A 17821-nucleotide genomic window follows, 5' to 3' on the forward strand; every position below is an offset into this window, starting at 1 on the left:
GCTTTAAAATTTCCACCACCAACCGAGAGAGATCGTTCCACTGTCTAACAGCTCTTACTGTCAAAAAGTTCTTCCTGGTGTTCAATCAGAATCCCCTTTCTTGTAACTTGAAACCATTGGTCCAGATGCTAGGCTCTGGGGCAGGAGAAAACAAGCTTGTTCCCTCTTCCATGTGACAGCCCTTTAGATATTTGAAGATGGCTATCATATCTCCTCTCAGTCTCCTCTTTCCCAGACTAAACATACCAATTCCCTGAACTTTTCCTCATAAGGCTTGGTTTCCAGAAACAAGAATCTCAGGGTCTCAAATGTCGTTGATGCCTCATGTGATACCAAAATTCAGTGGCACCTGCCTCTCACCTTCTATTATGGATCATAGTTGTGATTCCCCCTAGGACGCCCCTGAGGTTCTGTGCCCAGGGCAACCAAACCAGTCATACTCCCCTAAATGCACCCTTTTGATACTCCAAAATCATCACTTGGAGGAGAAATGAGAGTCTGCCTCCATGGGAAGATTGTTTATCATATATGATTATTTTCTGTATTGTTGCATGTTACTTGCCTGCTGCAGGACAGTGAAGTGCCATCTGCCATCAATCTATAAGTCTTTCAATGGAGACAGGCTCATTGAATTTCTTCAAAGTCCACATGCATAATTTCTAACTCTATCTGGTTTGTATTCTCAGCAGTAGGGAAGGAGAAAGTTTGCCAATGAGGATCACAGTTAGCATTCAAATGTCATTTAGAGAAGATGGCAGTGATTTCCTGTGTGGCTAAAGCTAGTTTTATTTACTATAAACAGAAAGCTGAGCTGAATGACTTTCAGGACTAGTGCGATAAACATGGTCTTAGTGGTAATAAGCCTTTATCAGCTAATTGCATTATAACTAAATAAACACAGAAATATTATTCACATGTTGACAAAAATGGTGTAAATATGTTGGAGAATGTATTAGCTCAGATTACATGGGAAAATGAATCCTACATGTGCCCTTTAAGGAGAAGGCATTCCAGGATATAGCATACTTGCAGAATATCAGAAGCAAGGTGACATGTGAAAACTTGGATTTTTAAAAAGTCATTGTAAGTATATATGTACAAATTTCTACCACTACATTTGCATTATTTTAGTCCATTTAATAACACATCACTTGAAATCTAACATGGAGAAAACAGAACTGTTTATTTTTTGAAGCACGTGGGTGAGTGGGTGGGTGGGTGTGGGTGTGTTTGAATCCTGGTACACTTACATCTTACAGCCTCAAGCCAAAACAAACAACACCAACACTAACAAGAATTGCAATGCAAGTCTAAACATTCTTATTCTAAGTAATCAGCACAATTCTTACCATATCTACTCATTTTTAACGACTATGGGCATCACTGAGGCTTAGGACTGCAACCTTCATCAACCTATGTTCAAAGACACAGCACTGGCAGAAACCTTAACCTTCTTTACCATATTTTTACTAGGACTGATTCAAAGACCCAGAATAAATCTCTGCATAATAAACAGAAAAAAGCACCCACTCTCTTTCAATAGTGATAGAAAGGAATGTGCGTACAGGCTGATCAACCTCAGGGTCTCAGAATACCTACAATAATCTTCCAGTTCTGCTCCATCGTAGTGTTACCACTAGAAGGGTTGCTTTCTTCTTCCATTTTTTTGTATTTAGCGCTTCGAGGCCTCCAAGACCCTCCCCTGTAAATAACTTCACATGGATACATATTTTAGTTTACGTTATTGGGCAAAATTTTAGGCCACAACTTTATTGATTACAGCAAAGTGAGCGGTATTGGCTTAGACATTGGCAACAGACTATAACTGACTCCCCGCCTCTCTGACTGGCAGTCTGAAAGGGTAAACACCGAGGAAGGAACATCGATGAAGACCAACCAAAGCTCACCTCAGGGTTCCTGTGATCCTGGCATGGTCCTAGCCTCTCAAGCAGACTTCAGACGAGATCCGGGACCCTCGGATTCCTTTACCAGAATACCCTATTCCTGGAGGGGCAGGTGATGACCGCACCTCACCTCCCCCACATTTCAATAAGCCAATACCTTACAAAGTTGCGACGATTGCTGAGGAGGTAGGAGAAAATCAAGTGGCTGGAGCCAATCTGCCAAATGGGAAAATTCCTACCCAGCCCCTGTTCCAAAACAGGCGGCCCAATCCTAAGCAAGGCCAAAGCAGCAACACCTAACATTAAGGAGGGAGGATGAGTGCCCAGCAGTGCGAAGCAAGTGCCCCAAATCATGTCACGCTGCCGCTTTTATAGACCCCAGGAATCACGCTGCCTCACACGATCGGCCCAAACAGCCTGGCATGATCCTGGGGTCAAAATGCTAAGGCTTAGGCTACACCCCTAAATAATTAACCCTGCAGGGGTGTCCTAGGGGCCCGCGTGCAACCAGGACCCTCAATAAGGAGGATCCCATTTATCTCGCAAGTCTTTATCCATGTTCTGGTCAACACTCAGACTCTTCTGCATGCTGTTTTCTCTCCCAATGGTCTTCTTAGTTAACCCAGGATTCATTGACTAGACTCAACCTTCTCTTCCATTGGGTAAGCCCACCAGTCTCTTATTCAGTCTCTATGATTCTAAGCAGGACCAGCCCAAGACATTTTGCTGCCTGAGACAAAGAACAAGATATTGAGTCAATATGCCCTCTTTTTTCGGGGCATGTCCTCTTTTTCAGGGGTAAAATTTGAGTCATTTATTTGCTTTGAATGGCTGTTATAGCATCCTCTTTTTTGTTCTGTAAAATATGGCAGCCCTAATCTTCAGAAACTAACCAATCTGGCAATTGAATCCTTTTTTACACTGGCTATGGGAACAGTATCCTCAAATCCACCTAAGGGCAGCAATCCAGCACAAAGAATACAGGCCAGGCCATGTGGCACACACAGCTCTATTCCTCACCCCTCAGCATTTGCTGCCTGAGGTGCCTGCCTCCTTTGTCTTACGGTAGGGCCATGCTTGATTCTTAGAGCTTTGAAGTTAGAAGGTTCCACCACAAATAGTATCCCTAACATAGGGAGTCTCATTTGCCACACCATTAATTTTTTAACCCAGTGTGTGACTCACAGGAAAGACAGCTGCTATTCAGAAAAATAAAATGATGTTGGATGTGAGCCAGCCTAGAGGAACACTCTGGTTTGTGAGCCCCCATCATTCCTTTATTCTGTTGCTCTAAACAAGTTGATTTACTATAATTCAGTGCTGCTACCCTCTCCCACTTACATCCTTGAGTGTTCATGCGTTGTGTGGTTTCCTGCACCTAGAACAGTTTGTCTTTCTTTTTGTTGATCAAGTTGCTTCCTTCATGTTCTTTCCATTCCTTTCAGAATACATTATTAAGGGAACAGACAAAAGAAATCTGGGACTACTTACTAAAACGTTAGAAAAGAACTGGAGTGGATATGTTTTAGTCAATAATTTTATAACAGAGAGTGACTATGTAAAAGCATTCATAAGAACTTGGTGTGTCAGACCATTTCCCTCAACAAATTAGAAGATATGGGAAAGGTAAAAGAGGAAGAAAAGGGGAACTGCAGCTCTAGCTTTGTGTGTGTGTCAGCTTGAAGAAGGGCAGGCTGTTCTTGCTATTTTGAAGGCCAAATAACTCCGCTCAACAACAAATAGCAATCAGAATGTATTATTTTGTATGATGTATCACAATTCCGGACTTATGAAAAGAGTGTTATTAAAAATGTATGCAGCAACTGTGCATCTTTCAATTAAGATTTAACTAAGCCAAGTCTTCACAAGTTAGGAGACATTAGGCAGAAATGTGAAGTATCATTTGTAAAAACCAATCCTCAAAACAAGACAAAGGCATCTTTGCACTTAGTCCCCTGGTGAGGAAAAAGAATGGCTAGCTGAGTAAATTGGTGAGCCAGTTAAAAAAAAGTCAGAGTAAGACGATATACAATTATATTCCAATACTTTTTCTTCTGCATTCAGCTTGGCAGCCACTTCCCCACCCAGAATACAATGTGAGTTAAACTGGTTTCTGCCACATAGCTGTTGTTGTTTTTACTGACAGACCAAGTACAGTTTTGTGGCTGCTGGCGAAGGAGGTTTCATTTATGCTACAATGACCTGCTGGTCCTCCTGGTTAACGATTGGTTGTCACAGCTGTATAGACTGGCTGATGCAGTATATGTCCAACAGAAATGAAGAGAATCCTCATGTAAGCACCCTAAAGCAAGTGTTAAGGTGAAGGAAAACTTCTTCAGATCCACCCCATCAAGGTTATGAGATTATAAGGGCATGAATCCAACTTGTGGTCTTCCTGGCTCATTCATGCAAAGCTGTGAGACTCATGTGGTAGTGGTGAGGGCTTTGAAGGGGCATATATAGGACAAAGGTGAACTACTAACCCTGAGCCAGGGGGGCTTGATCCTCCCCAAAAATGCTGCAGAAGAAGGAAAACACTTTCATCTATGTTCAATTTCAATAAAGTTCTTGTTCAAACTCAAGCCCCATCTCTACACTTGGGGGTCAAAACCTTCTTGATATATATGTTAGTTTGCATCTATTAGCTTACATACACACACACTGAAATAAATGAGTATCTTAATTCCTAACTTTCTCTGAAACAATGACAATTGAAAACCATTGGAATGGAGAAACTTTAGAATCGGACCTCAATTATGCCTTAGATCACTGCTCTGGAAGCAGCTTGAACATCAGAATCCCTGTGAAATGAGTTTAAACACCCCCCCACACACCCCAATAATTTTTATTGTTTTTTAAACAAATACAAGAATCACTTATCCAGCAATAGATCTAGTGACATTTGTTCCATCCTTTGACTTTAGACATAAGCTTACACATTCAGTGTTCAAGTACCGGTATATTGCGTAACTTTTCTACTGAGAAGTGGTTGGCATAGCAAGATATTTTCCAAGAAATGTGGACACTGAGGTTTCCACAGAATCCGATATCCTCATTAGGGATCACAGGAGTCCTGCGAACTATGTTTCCCTTGCCTCATGGCACTTGAAATGTTGGTGTACATGTTTTTGACAGTGCCCCAGGAACCTAGAAATGTATCATAATGTCTGTATAGTAAGACCATTCCCTGGGGATTCTGGTAATGGGATGCTGCTGAAACAACCTTGTAGGGTTGCATGATCCCTCTATAAAGTCAATGTATTGTAAGGTTTGATTAGAAATGTTTGCACAGTAGTAGGGAGGGTGGACATCGCTAGGTCACCCCATTGCAGCTGAACATGGCACTTAGATTGTTTGGCTCCAGTCTGAAGGCTTGGAAAGGTGGAAGATGTGCATGCTCATTCCAAGCCCCTGCTTTGAAATCTGATGCTGCCACTAGCTTGAATCAGTTTGTGCCTATGACCTTAGTCAAACGTGTGCAAATATATGCCTTCATAGCCTGTAGATTTTTTTTAAGTACAACAACTTTTGTTTTGCAGAGAACTTAATGAACTGTTGTACCTTTGTCTTGTACTTTTCATCGACACATCTGCATTAAGTTTAATGACTCGCTCAGCTGTGCTTCTCTTTGGAGTATTTCTTTATGACTTTTCAAAGTACAAACTTCTCGTTGCTTGACTGATTAACCCATTATGCTGCCGCTTAGCGAGGTTATTATCTAATTCCAGAGGGCTGATGTCTATTGAGTTTTTAACAGATGGAAAAACAATAGGATATAGGAAGCAAATATAGATGAACTACAGGGTAATCTGCTCTTTACTCTTTCATGCCGGATGTTTCTACTTCCTAGAATAAATTGGAAGCAAAAGCTAGTCTTCCCATGGTGCACGCATAATGAAGTTCTCCAGAGATGCAAGGATGAAGTAGCACTCCCACTAAGGTGGTGCATCTTGCATTTGCTTAAAAAAGCCTTCTCTGTTAAAATCACACAGGGCACTGGTATGCAGGGACGTCTTTCTGTCGGTCTATTACCTATTGATATCTATCTATCATCTATCTATATCTATCATCTATATCTATCTATCTATCTATCTATCTATCTATCTATCTATCTATCTATCTATCTATCTATCTATCTTCTATCTATATCTATCATCTATCTATCTATCATCTATCTATATCTATCTATCTATCTATCTATCTATCATCTATCTATCATCTATCTATCTATCATCTATCTATCTATATCTATCTATCTATCTATCTATCATCTATCTATCATCTATATCTATCATCTATCATCTATCTATCTATCTATCATCTATCATCTATCTATCTATCATCTATCATCTATCTATCATCTATCTATCATCTATCTATCATCTATCTATCATCTATATCTATCATCTATCTATCTATCTATCTATCATCTATCTATCTATCATCTATCTATCTATCATCTAACTAACTAACTAACTAACTAACTAACTAACTAACTATCATCTATCCAATCTTTTACTTCAGCTTTCCCCACCATTTGATGTTCAGTTCCTTGGATTTATTTATTTTTTTCTTTCCAGGGTAGGAAGCATGGAAAATAAGACAGGAACTGCCGTTGAATTTCTCTGAAATAGAAGTTTTGCTTGGTCAAAATACTGAAGAAATTTCAAGGGAAACAAAAAGAATTACCTCTAACCCCCCCCCCCAAAAAAAAACACACTAGTGGAATTGTTAGAAGATGTATGCCCCCAAGCTTTCAACATTTGCTACAAAGTTCTGTCTAAAGTGAAATTGGATATTTTCAAACTTCTGCTTGGAAGAAACATGTGAGAAGATTTGATCATCCATTTAAAAATATTATAGCACTTGACGTCCAATTGGTTGCATTGGTAAGGGGTGAGGCAGGGCTGTGCAGTGCAAATGCACCAGCGGAGCCAATTTCTTGTTCCACACCAACCTCACCATCACCTTGTCCTCTGCCTGCTGGCTCATTAATTCAAATGGGTCTACACTGAGTAAAAGTAAGTTGAGTACCACTCAATGCATTTAACAGTCCATACCAATACTTTATTTCTGTGGCAGTAAATCTTAGGGTTGGGCTGTGGGTTCGTCTCTATAACACAACAAAGTCTGAAAAGGAAAAATAAAATAAAGTGTTGCATAGCATAACCTTTCAACTTCTTTGTGCTTTTTTTAATTGTTAGGACTAATTTTAGTAACTAACCTCTGTATTTTGCAAATACTTAATTCATTAGATTATAGTGCTTATTCTACTTGGTTATTCCTGTTCTTGCATTGTTAATAATTCTGTTTAATGGATAAAATGAACAAATTGTCCTAAAAATGCTTATTTGCAGTTTTTTGGGTTTTTTAAAAAAAAGTCCTCTGGCTGTTTCAACTATTTTACTAAAACATTGGAGGAGGAGGGATTTTTAGAGTTTCTAAATGAACTGGCTAAACGAAGATCATGATGAGAGATTTTGTTAACCAGGGTGAGCTAAATCTCCCTTCATAATTCTCATTTAGAATTTTTTTTCATTATTTAAATGTCTAAGCTGGTTTAAAATTAATTTACTGAAAAAGTCAAATCTATTTTGTCTAAATCCCTTCTGTATGTGATCAGCATTCCAAGGGCCAGCAATGAACAGTTAAGTGGAACAGGCTATTCGTACTCAAGGTCAAATGCCATTTCATTTGTTTTTGTATTTACAGTCATGTTAAAATGAGTAGAGGAATCCTAAAGCACACATAGCTAATGGTTTCTACTGAATGCTACATTACACATTTAAATGCTTTCTTAAACAAGTGATTAAATGAAAATGACATCTAAATGAAATACAAGAGAGAGAGAGAGAGAGAGAGAGAGAGAGAGAGAGAGAGAGAGAGAGAGAGAGCGCCACCTGCTTGATCAAAAGCCTTTCCTGGATAAGGTGCCATCAGGGGTCCTGTAGCTGATGTTGGTTTTAGTTTACCTGCACAAGTTGACAAGCTCAGTATATTTCAGCTTTCTTCATTGTGAGATGCACACAAGGTGAAAAGCAAGAGACGATCCATTAGTTTAGATCCAAACTTTGCTCCTGAACGTGATCAGGACCAGGGACCAGGGGACACTACCGCTAGTGGCCAAGGGGGCTTTTTGCCCACTTCCCCTCCTGTAACTCACTGGGCTGCTTCTCCCAATTCTTCTTGAGGGTTGGCAGATCCCCTCCCCCAGAAGTATCTATTTGCTGGATCAAAAGCCTTTCATGGATAAAAGTGCCATCCACACAGAAGGTGTCATTCTGGCTTTGCTGTTCCTGGGGGCTTAATGTTGTTTCTAAACATCATTTTGCAGTTATCTTGCACAAGCTTTGGAATGGAAGCTCAGTCTGGCTTTGAAAACTGAGATTGAATGGATAATACTTTGCCTTATCAATGCTCAACTTTCTTTTAAAATGGAAATCTCAGTAAAATGCCTTTAAGTGCCCGTCTCCAAGATCCATGCTGTGATGCAGGTATGCCTTCTTATTATAGTGCCCTGTTTTCATAGAAACTTATGAAAACGTACACAGTGAGATATAGCTGAGCAATAGCAAGGTGGAGCATATGGAAAGCCATGTTTTTGTCATCTTATGCATGAAAGCATTTGATAGACTGTCAGTTAACCTGGCTGTGGAGGCTGCTGTCTTTAACATGCGCAAGTGATGTACATACATGATCACTTGGCTGTGACTACACACCGTAACCATCTGTTAGGATGGCATACTTCCTGCTTGCAAGATGATTCACTAATTTAACTTGATCACAGGTGCCAACTGAGCTGCTTGGCAGCTATAGACCCTTCAGATAGCAGAATGTTCAAGGCAAATTACTGTAAATGTGTAACACTTCACCTGAGTCGGAAATGAAGCTCAAAACTTGTGTGCACTCAACTTGAGTGGCTGGGGAAAGAGTCAAGGGAGGAAGGTGGGATAATTTCACTTTGAGAGTACTAAAAGGCTGGCAAACAAATTCATAGCAAAGATTTTAATAAACCAATTTACTCGGAGGTGAGAGTTAATATACGAAGAACTGGTACTCTTTATTGAAACAGGGTGGAAATCATCCTGCTAAACCTGTTTATTTGACTTCAAAGGAAAATGGGACAATTAGAAATAAAAGCAGGAAAGCAAGTACCAAGTAGACTGTTGCATGCATAATTGTAGAAGATGATGGAGTAATGTAAGGCAATTAAACTAGAATTGATTTTTGGGGGCGGGGATGAACCCACCTAATAAACAAAAATGCAGCTATCCTTCAAAATTTGCACTTCTACAAATGTGATAATGTATTTTTCCGACAAAATGATTTACAGAAAAATGTAGATATCGTGTGAAATTGTTCATAAAAATGCACACATCTGTGAGAATAGCAGTAAAAATGCAAAAATGCTTGCAGAATGGTATATTAGGAGAATGCTGATGAATTTCCACACGGATGGCATAAAAATGCAAACTGATGTGAAAATGTGAACCAGAGTTAAGATTGGAAAAGTTAAACTGAGAGCAATGGAAGTTGTCAGATTCACCCACCTCCCGAATCAATTCAAGCCCTGTTTAGGTGTTGTTCATGAACAGAGAAAGGCAGCATGAGTAGGGAGCAAGGAGCAAGGAGTCAGGTTAGGCCTTCTAAACACATTCAGGTTTACAAGCTTAGAATCCTGCTCACTGTAAAATCTTGCTAATATCAAATGCAATTGGCTGCAACATCTGGAGAGTCACAAGTTAGCACCCCCCTACTCTCTCTCTCTCTCTCTCTCTCTCTCTCTCACACACACACACACACACACACACACAGTGGAGAATACATTGTGGTATTCAAGTTTTACTCAGAGTAAACCCATTGTAATTAAAGAACATGAATAAGTTAGGTCCATTAATTTCATCAGGTTTACTCTGAATTAAACTTAGTTGAATACCACCCACAGCCAAGAAAAAAGCATTTTGATTAGGTAAAACAGGTCAGTTTAAGATGGTGCCAAGCTCTTCAGAATGGTTGAGTTTTAATTAATACACAACACCAGAACACTGTCATAAGAGCATGCAATTGGAAATTTGAGTAGAAGCATCTCGAAAGGAAATATTTGTGCTCCACATTATTTGTGGTTTTACCTTGTTTAGAAACAAAGTATTTTGCATACAGGGTATTTTATCAGCACCCTCAGAACTGATTCAGCACTACATTTAGTTTTTCTGGAGTGATTTTTCTTTTCTTTTCTTTTCTACTGCATATAGACAACATGCATATATTCATTGCTGACCTTGTCATTTTACTGAGAAAGAGCCCTTTCCCATAAATCTAGTTAAGGTGTTCCATGGGAATCATCATGGAGATATATGATACTGCACAAATATTGCTCAATTGCAGCAGAAGCCAATTGACATCAAGGAGATAAAGCTGCTCAGTGGGTCAATTGGCAGCTTGTGACTGATCCATCAACCTGAAAGCTTATGGAAATTAGACATGAAACACCAATTGTGTGACACTGAAGTAATGCCTTACTTTATTTAGAATCTGTCTGTGTCTAAAGACCCAGTCCTCATGAGCTATTCTGTAAGTGGTGTACAATGGCTTGTGGGATCCTGCATACATTTTCTAGCACCCAACCCCTTGGCTTACGTTGAGGGTAGCCATCAGTGCCAGATTGCCAAGCCCGACTTTCCCTCTTGATAGAACACTGCTATGCTATGCAAGCATTTCTCCATGGCGTGGAAAGTTGAAGGGATGTGGGAGGTTGGGTTCTTTCTAGCCACTTGCCTTTCCTGCTCACAGGATATGTGGATAATTATGCAAAGGACTGGCAACGATTGAAGTTGTATATTGCTTGGCAAATAGTGTAGAGGAAGCCGTTCTACCCCTGGATGTGAGGCACCCACTTGAATTTTCGAGAAACCTTTGGCAATGAGTTCTGGGTCTGGCTCCTCACACAATAATGCACAAGGTCAGCTCCTCATACAATATTTTGTACTGGGGAAATGATGTCAGAGTACAGCTGCAAATCTTGCTCCCTTTTCAATTCACAGAAGCAATGACTGGGAAAGAATTTGGTCACCACTTCCATCTGTAATCTTACTGAAAATCTATTTTTATTTTCTTCTGCCTTTGAACAGTCCCATTTCATTCAGGGGTAGTCAACATGGTGATCTTCGGATGTTGTTGGAATACAACTCCCATAATCCTTCACTATTGAGCATGCTAGCTGGGGCTGATGGGAGTTGTAGTCCAATGACATTTGGAGGGCACCACATTGACTATCGCTGCTACACAGAAAATATGAGGAATTTAAGAATCTACTTTGGAAACTTTCCTAATGAGACATAGTAGCTGGAGCAATTTAAATGCTCATGCCTGTCTTCCTATGGTTTCACATGTTATACCTTCTTTTGATGGCAATAAAAATAGCATTCTCCGATGGTGTATTGAAACATTATGCCTCTAAGAAAAAATATTCAAATGAATTATGCAAAGCTCCATTTAAAATTGGCAGAAACTGAAATACAGATGTGGATATATTTTGTTTATAAAAACTCTTTGGATGATAGATGTTGCTTCAAGGAATGCATTTTCTTACCATGGAATAGATAAACCAAATTTAATGAAGCTTGGAAAATTAAAAGAGGAGGAAGGAAAGTTTTATTTTGCATTTCTTTTCCTCCCGTAGTTGATGGATATGACACAAATTTCACAAAAACTAAGTTAGTCTTTAAAAAAATAAATCAAAAGTTTTCAAAAATAAACATGCAAGTAGAAACTGGATAATTAAGTACAATTGTAAATGAAAATGAACAGAGTCTTTTATTGGTCTTTCTTCTAGTGGCAGTTACACTACCTTTGATTCAGAACTTCACATTATCTATCTAATTCAGGGCCATACTACCATTAGAATTGGGCAGCTGCCTTGGGCAGCAGATTTTGAGTTGCCTGTAAGGACAAGAAAGCATTGATTATTTAATTTGTTGTTACTGTATTTTATGCTGGCATGGGAAAACATATCTGTGATTTTCAGGGGTCATAATAATTTGAATAGTTAGTACTATATACCTTAACTTGACAGTGGTATAACATTTACTGCTTCACCTTGAACAGCAAGCTGTATAGATTGGCCCTTGGTGATACTGATTATTACCAATACGAATCTGGTGTGCCTTGCTGCATTTCAGTTCTAAAAGAATGTTGACAAACCAGATTGGATGAAACTGGAAACTTTGCACTGACTAGTAAAAGTAATAAAAAAGGGGGGGGGAGGTAAGTCATATGCTCACTTCTACAACATTTAAAAGAAAATCGAATTGTATTTTAAAATGGAAACTGACCTATGGAAAATGTAACTTGAAAAAAGAGACATTGTGCATACCTTTGTAAACCAATAAATCTTTAATAAAAAAGAAAAAAAGAGATAAGTTTTCCCTCATAAAAACAAAAACAAAAAACAAATGGGTCCACAGTTGTGGCTGAAACTATTTACCCTGTCAACAAGCAGCAAAATTCAGGAAACCATTTTGCTGAATACAGTCTTGCATAGGGTGCAGGTGGGAGCACAAACAAATATTCTCCTTTTTCAGGTAGGAGCTTTAAAAAAGGAAATTGAAAAATCTATTGGAAAAATCTTTTCTGGGAAATATTACCCTAGCCCTATTTTATTCCCACTCTTTCACATAAATTGCCTTCTAGAAGGCATGTGTGGAATAAGTCAGAGAATTAACTTTACATATGGTCTAGCAAAAGTATTGTGGAAACCAAGAAGGGACTTATTCTGGCCCCCACTCACACACTTCCTCGCCCAACCTCAGCAATACAGTAGTTTGTAAAATCAATTTCCAGCTGCTCAAGTGAGTGGAGTTCCCAGCCTGGCATGCCTACTTTGCAGCTGATGCTTGGGCCAATTAACACACCACCCTTATAGAATACCATTAACATAGTAGACAACTTAAAAAACAACAACCCTCTTTCAATTTTGACCATCAGGGCAACAGATGCCTATGCCAGAAAAGAAAGGCTGGACGGGGACTTGTCAAGGGCTGTTTTAAAAATAGGCAGAAATTATAATACAGAAGAGGTAAAGGTACCCCTGCCCGTACGGGCCACTCGTGTCCGACTCTAGGGTTGTGTGCCCATCTCACTTAAGAGGCCGGGGGCCAGCGCTGTCCGGAGACACTTCCTGGTCACGTGGCCAGCGTGACAAGCTGCATCTGGCGAGCCAGCGCAGCACACAGAAACACCGTTTACCTTCCCGCTGGTAAGCGATCCCTATTTATTTACTTGCACCCGGGGGTGCTTTCGAACTGCTAGGTTGGCAGGCGCTGGGACCGAGCAACGGGAGCGCACCCCGCCGCGGGGATTCGAACCGCCGACCTGACGATCAGCAGGTCCTAGACGCTGAGGTTTTACCCACAGCGCCACCCACGTCCCATAATACAGTACTCAGTCTTAAAAGGTTTATATGAACTGAAGACGGATTCTGGTGTTTTACTACCTTCTCCAGCAGGATGTTTCATTTTTGTGTACTTTTGTTGCAGTTTTGCAGCACTTGGATTCAATAATATGTACATTGCTTTCAGGAAGTAGCCACAACTTCACTGTCTCAAGTATTCAAGGGTGAGTTTAGGCTAAAAAGAGAAAATGAGATAAGTTAAGTGCTGTTTCATATTCTACCAGTCTCAGTTTTTGCTCTGAGACCCCCAGACTGTTTGTCACAGATCAATAGTTCTTATTTAATAATTACATTGTCTTAGACTGTAGTGTCTCAGACTGATTGTGCTGTTACTGTTGTGTAATGCATAACAACTCAAAATTGTGGGTCTGTGAAATAAGGGTGGATTGACAGGGACATATCCATAACTTCACTTCTGAAAATGTTACCTTTGGATTATATTTTTTTTCATTTGACAATTTGTGATTTGTTCTTTTTTAAATAAAACACTGTAAGGAAAGTTACAGCCCAGTAATTCCTAGTAAAACTGTTTGGAAAATTGCACGCACAGCCTATTTAAAAAGTCTTACCAATTTAAATGGCAATCCTAACCACACTTACCTCAAAGAAAGCCCCATTAAATCCAACAGGGCATACAACTGAGTAGATATGGTTAGGATTGCATGGTAAGTATAGTTTGAAAAATACAAACCATTATATTCTCTATTTTGAAAATATGGTTTAATTCTATCCACAACAGATCAGAAATGAAGTACTTAAGATTCAGTCAAATCCCACTAAAGGTCTACAGTCCATAGAAGACACAGGGTATCTGGGTATTAAGCCACCTCTCATTTCAATTACCCACAGTGCTCGAATGTAAATTGTTCTGGGCATAGTACGTCATTTAGAGGGTGGGTGGTCCATAGATTCCTGTTTCAGACTGTAGTGTTGCTGCCCCCTCCCACCAACAGGTAAGCCCAGCTGGGGACCAAAAATATAGGTAGATGCTCAGCAGAAAGCACTTTGCTGTTGTTCCTCAAAACTAGATTAACATGCCCATCATCAGTTCACAGATGAAATACGGTAGTACTTTACTGAACTATCAAGAAAAAAATGATATATGAATTTGGCCTAGAGTTCACTTTCCCCCTTACAATTTAAGCATGCTCCTCAAATCTTTAAAAACTGAGCTACTTTGTCACTATGGAGATATGTCTACTATGAGAAATATAGGAGGGGACCTAGATTAGTGGTCACACACATATTTTCATGTAGGAGATCAGAGATGCAAACTCTACTACCTCCAGTTAAGAAAGTTCTCCAATGGCTGGTTTGGGAAAGAGCTTTGTGGAGCTGTTGCCAATCATAGCAGGCAACATTCAAGTGGAGGGGGCAGCTATGCATTTGCCTTTATAGGAAAACCAAGGCAACCAAGTTGCTTGGAAGACTGGACATCCCTTGCTCTGCTACAGCATGCCCTGTTAACAGCGCAATCCAACTTGGTGATGTGAAATATTACCCCAAATCATTCCAATTCACCTCCTTTTGGAGGGTACACAGAGAGCCAATGCACACCGCTAATGTTGCAGTGTCCACAGGTATATGACTGTAGAATGCTTGCTGAAACATTATTCTGTGTGCCACAGGTCTGTCCTGTGGTCATCACAAAACAATGAAGTTAACCTACTTTTAAAAGTCTTTCTTAAAGTGACATTGTCTTAGAACATTCAATATGGCACGAGAACATTCTTAGTGACTTATCTGGCTTACATACTATGGGGCATTCGAGCCAACTAATCAAGTTCCTTAATTCAAGGTGAACCTCTATTGCTTCCATGACAGTGGAGAACTAATTATTACATTTTTATATTAATGGAAGCAAATGTATTTATATTCACTGATGAAGTTTGGAAGGTTAAAGCCGTCTTAGCTAAGATATATAATGTAGTAAAAATACAACGTAAAAAATTATTAGTGAATTAATTCCATGCAGAATTTTTCACAGCACGTATTGGAAGGTTGGTATTCTTTTACAGGCTGAATTAGTATGGACCCATGTACTACACAGACTAATTGATAAATTTCACTTTAATTGATATTGGGACAACAAAGAATCTGTCTTTCTGGACAATGTTGGCAGTCTCATATCCAAATGACCTCCAGCATTAGGTAGAGGTTTTGAAACTATGGTATGAATTTATTACTTTCTTCAGCATTTAGTCAAAAAGACAAGGTGAACAATGAAGTTAAAAGCCATAAATTATACATAATTCCCAAAAGGAAAAAGGGGGCATACTGCTGCCTCACTTCAGTGTGATTCATTGTGATTCAGTGTGATTCTGCAAATGTATGCAATGTTTATGACTATAGACTGCTTATAGAATTATATAATGAAATTGTAAACATGAGTTAAATGGTATTATTTGAATTTTGTAGTGTGAAACCAGTTCTTGCCATGTTACATTTTCTTTAGTACAATTTGGACATTTGGATTAAAATAGACTTCACCAATGCCACTTCTAGCACAGTGCCATGAAGTTTTCCATTTTTGTAATCTTTCAACTGTGCCGTCTCCTCTTTCCCCCTTGGATAAATCTGTTTAGCACAGAGGTGCTGAGCTTTCTCCGACTCGTGCTCATTCTGTTGTCCTAAGTAGCTTTCCTTGTGACCAATCATGTGGGGTCTTTTTGGCTCACTTACTGTCAACTGCTCAGTTTTCATAATCAGAGCATGAGGGGAATGTGTCTCGAGTTCTCTGAGAATTAATTGTCTAGTCATGCATGGGCTTCCATTTTAAGGGGATTATAAAGTAGACCTATGAAAATCCCCACAATGCTCTGCTTTGCAAGTCAGAGTAGTAAGTCAGTCCCAGTCTATTAATGTCTACAAATTACTCAGTCTTCTCTGAAATGTCGTCCACAGAAAACATTCTCCTTTATTTAAGAAGGTTGTTGCTTATAGTACAGTGGGCCATCTCCAAAAATACTAATGTGCTGCATCCTACCCATAGGGAATTTAGGCAAGTAACTCACATTAATCATCAGTCTTTTTCAGTAACACTGACTTGGAGTTGCACATTTTGGGCACGAACAAAACACAGCATTGAGAATTGTTGAATTCTGGCTGTTGTGTTATATATAATGTAGTCTTGAACTTGGATTCAGGACTACTGCATAGACAGGAACAAGCTACAACCACTGTACAAAGTACTGGCATATAAAAGTGATTCTGAAAGCACTCAGATTTGATCCATAATGTTTGAAACAGCCCATTGATGGGGGGGGGGGGAAGCTGGACAAAATGAAGGTATGCTGTGAAGAAACACAGTGATGCTTCTGTGTTATTTCACTCAGATGAAGATGAGTGGGAAGTAATATGGAGTCTCTCCAGAAACTGTGAATATTTGGAGTGTTGTAGGCTTTGTAAGCATCAAAGTGTGACCCACTGGACTTTGTATAGCTAGAGATATCAACCTTATAGAATCATAGAACTATAGAGTTGGAAGGGACCATGAGGGTCATCTAGTCCAACCCCCTGCAATGCAGGAATCTCAACATTAGCATCCATGACAGTTGGTCATCCAACCTCTGCTTAAAAACCTCCAACAAAGGAGAGTCCACAACCATGAGTGAGTCCATTCCACTGTCTAACAGCTCTTACTGTCAGAAGGTTATTCCTGATGTTTAGTCAGAATTTCCTTTCTTGTAACTTGAATCAATTGGTTTGGGTTCTACCCTTCAGAACAGGAGAAAACACTCCTGTTCCATCTTCCATGTGACAGCCCTTTAGATACTTGAATATGGCTAGCATATCTCCTCTCAGTCTCCTATTTTCCAACCTAAACATGCCCAGCTCCTTCTGATGCCCAGAATTGGACACAGTGGTCTGACCAAGGCAGAATAAAATGCCACTGTTTAATTATATATTCTAGGATGTTTCCTGGTATTGATGCCCAGCTTACTGGTTGGTAGTTACCCGGGTCTTCTTCCCCTGCCCCTTTTTGAAGATGGGGACTACCTTTACCTGCTTCCAGTCTGCAGGGACCTCACCTGTTCTCCAAGAATTTTCAAAGATTATAGACAGAGGATCTGAGGTTGCATCCACAAACTCCTTTAACTTCCTTGTGTACTACTCATCAGACCCTGGATTTTTGAATTCATGTAAAGTATTAAGGTGTTCCCTTACCACCTCTTTACCCATCTTAGGCTGCAGCTCCCTTCTTGTATCATTTATTTTGTTATCACCAGGTTGGGCATTGATTTCCTTTTGGGTGAAAACAGGAACAAAGTAGGTGTTGAGCAGTTCTGCCTTTTCTCTGTCACTCAATAACATTTTTCTGTCTTCTCCACTTAGAGGTCCTACTACTTGTTTTATTCTTCTTCTTGCTTCAAACATAGCTGAATAAACCTTTTAAAATTATTTTTAACCAATCTTGCAAGCCTGAGCTCATTCTGAGCTTTGACCCACCTGACATTCACCCTGCAAC

At 39.6% G+C, this 17821-nt stretch overlaps 1 long non-coding RNA gene across 16 annotated transcripts in view; it reads left to right on the forward strand.

Moving 5' to 3' along the window:
* The window catches only part of LOC309368212, a 123547-nt gene that overhangs the window by 24335 nt on the left and 81391 nt on the right, over positions 1-17821 (forward strand). For 3 of the 16 annotated variants that reach the window (XR_014167597.1, XR_014167605.1, XR_014167606.1), the window contains one exon: positions 6485-7083. The exons of 9 other annotated variants lie outside the window; for them this stretch is intronic. This is a non-coding gene — a long non-coding RNA (uncharacterized lncRNA). Of the gene's footprint in view, positions 1-3349; positions 3686-4050; positions 4198-6484; positions 7084-17821 lie in introns of those variants that run through there. 4 more of the 16 variants (XR_014167607.1, XR_014167614.1, XR_014167612.1 and 1 more) reach the window with 3 other exon arrangements.

The sequence above is a fragment of the Podarcis melisellensis genome (genome assembly GCF_964234715.1).
Source record: "Podarcis melisellensis genome assembly, chromosome: 4".
NCBI classification, from domain to species: Eukaryota; Metazoa; Chordata; class Lepidosauria; order Squamata; family Lacertidae; genus Podarcis; species Podarcis melisellensis.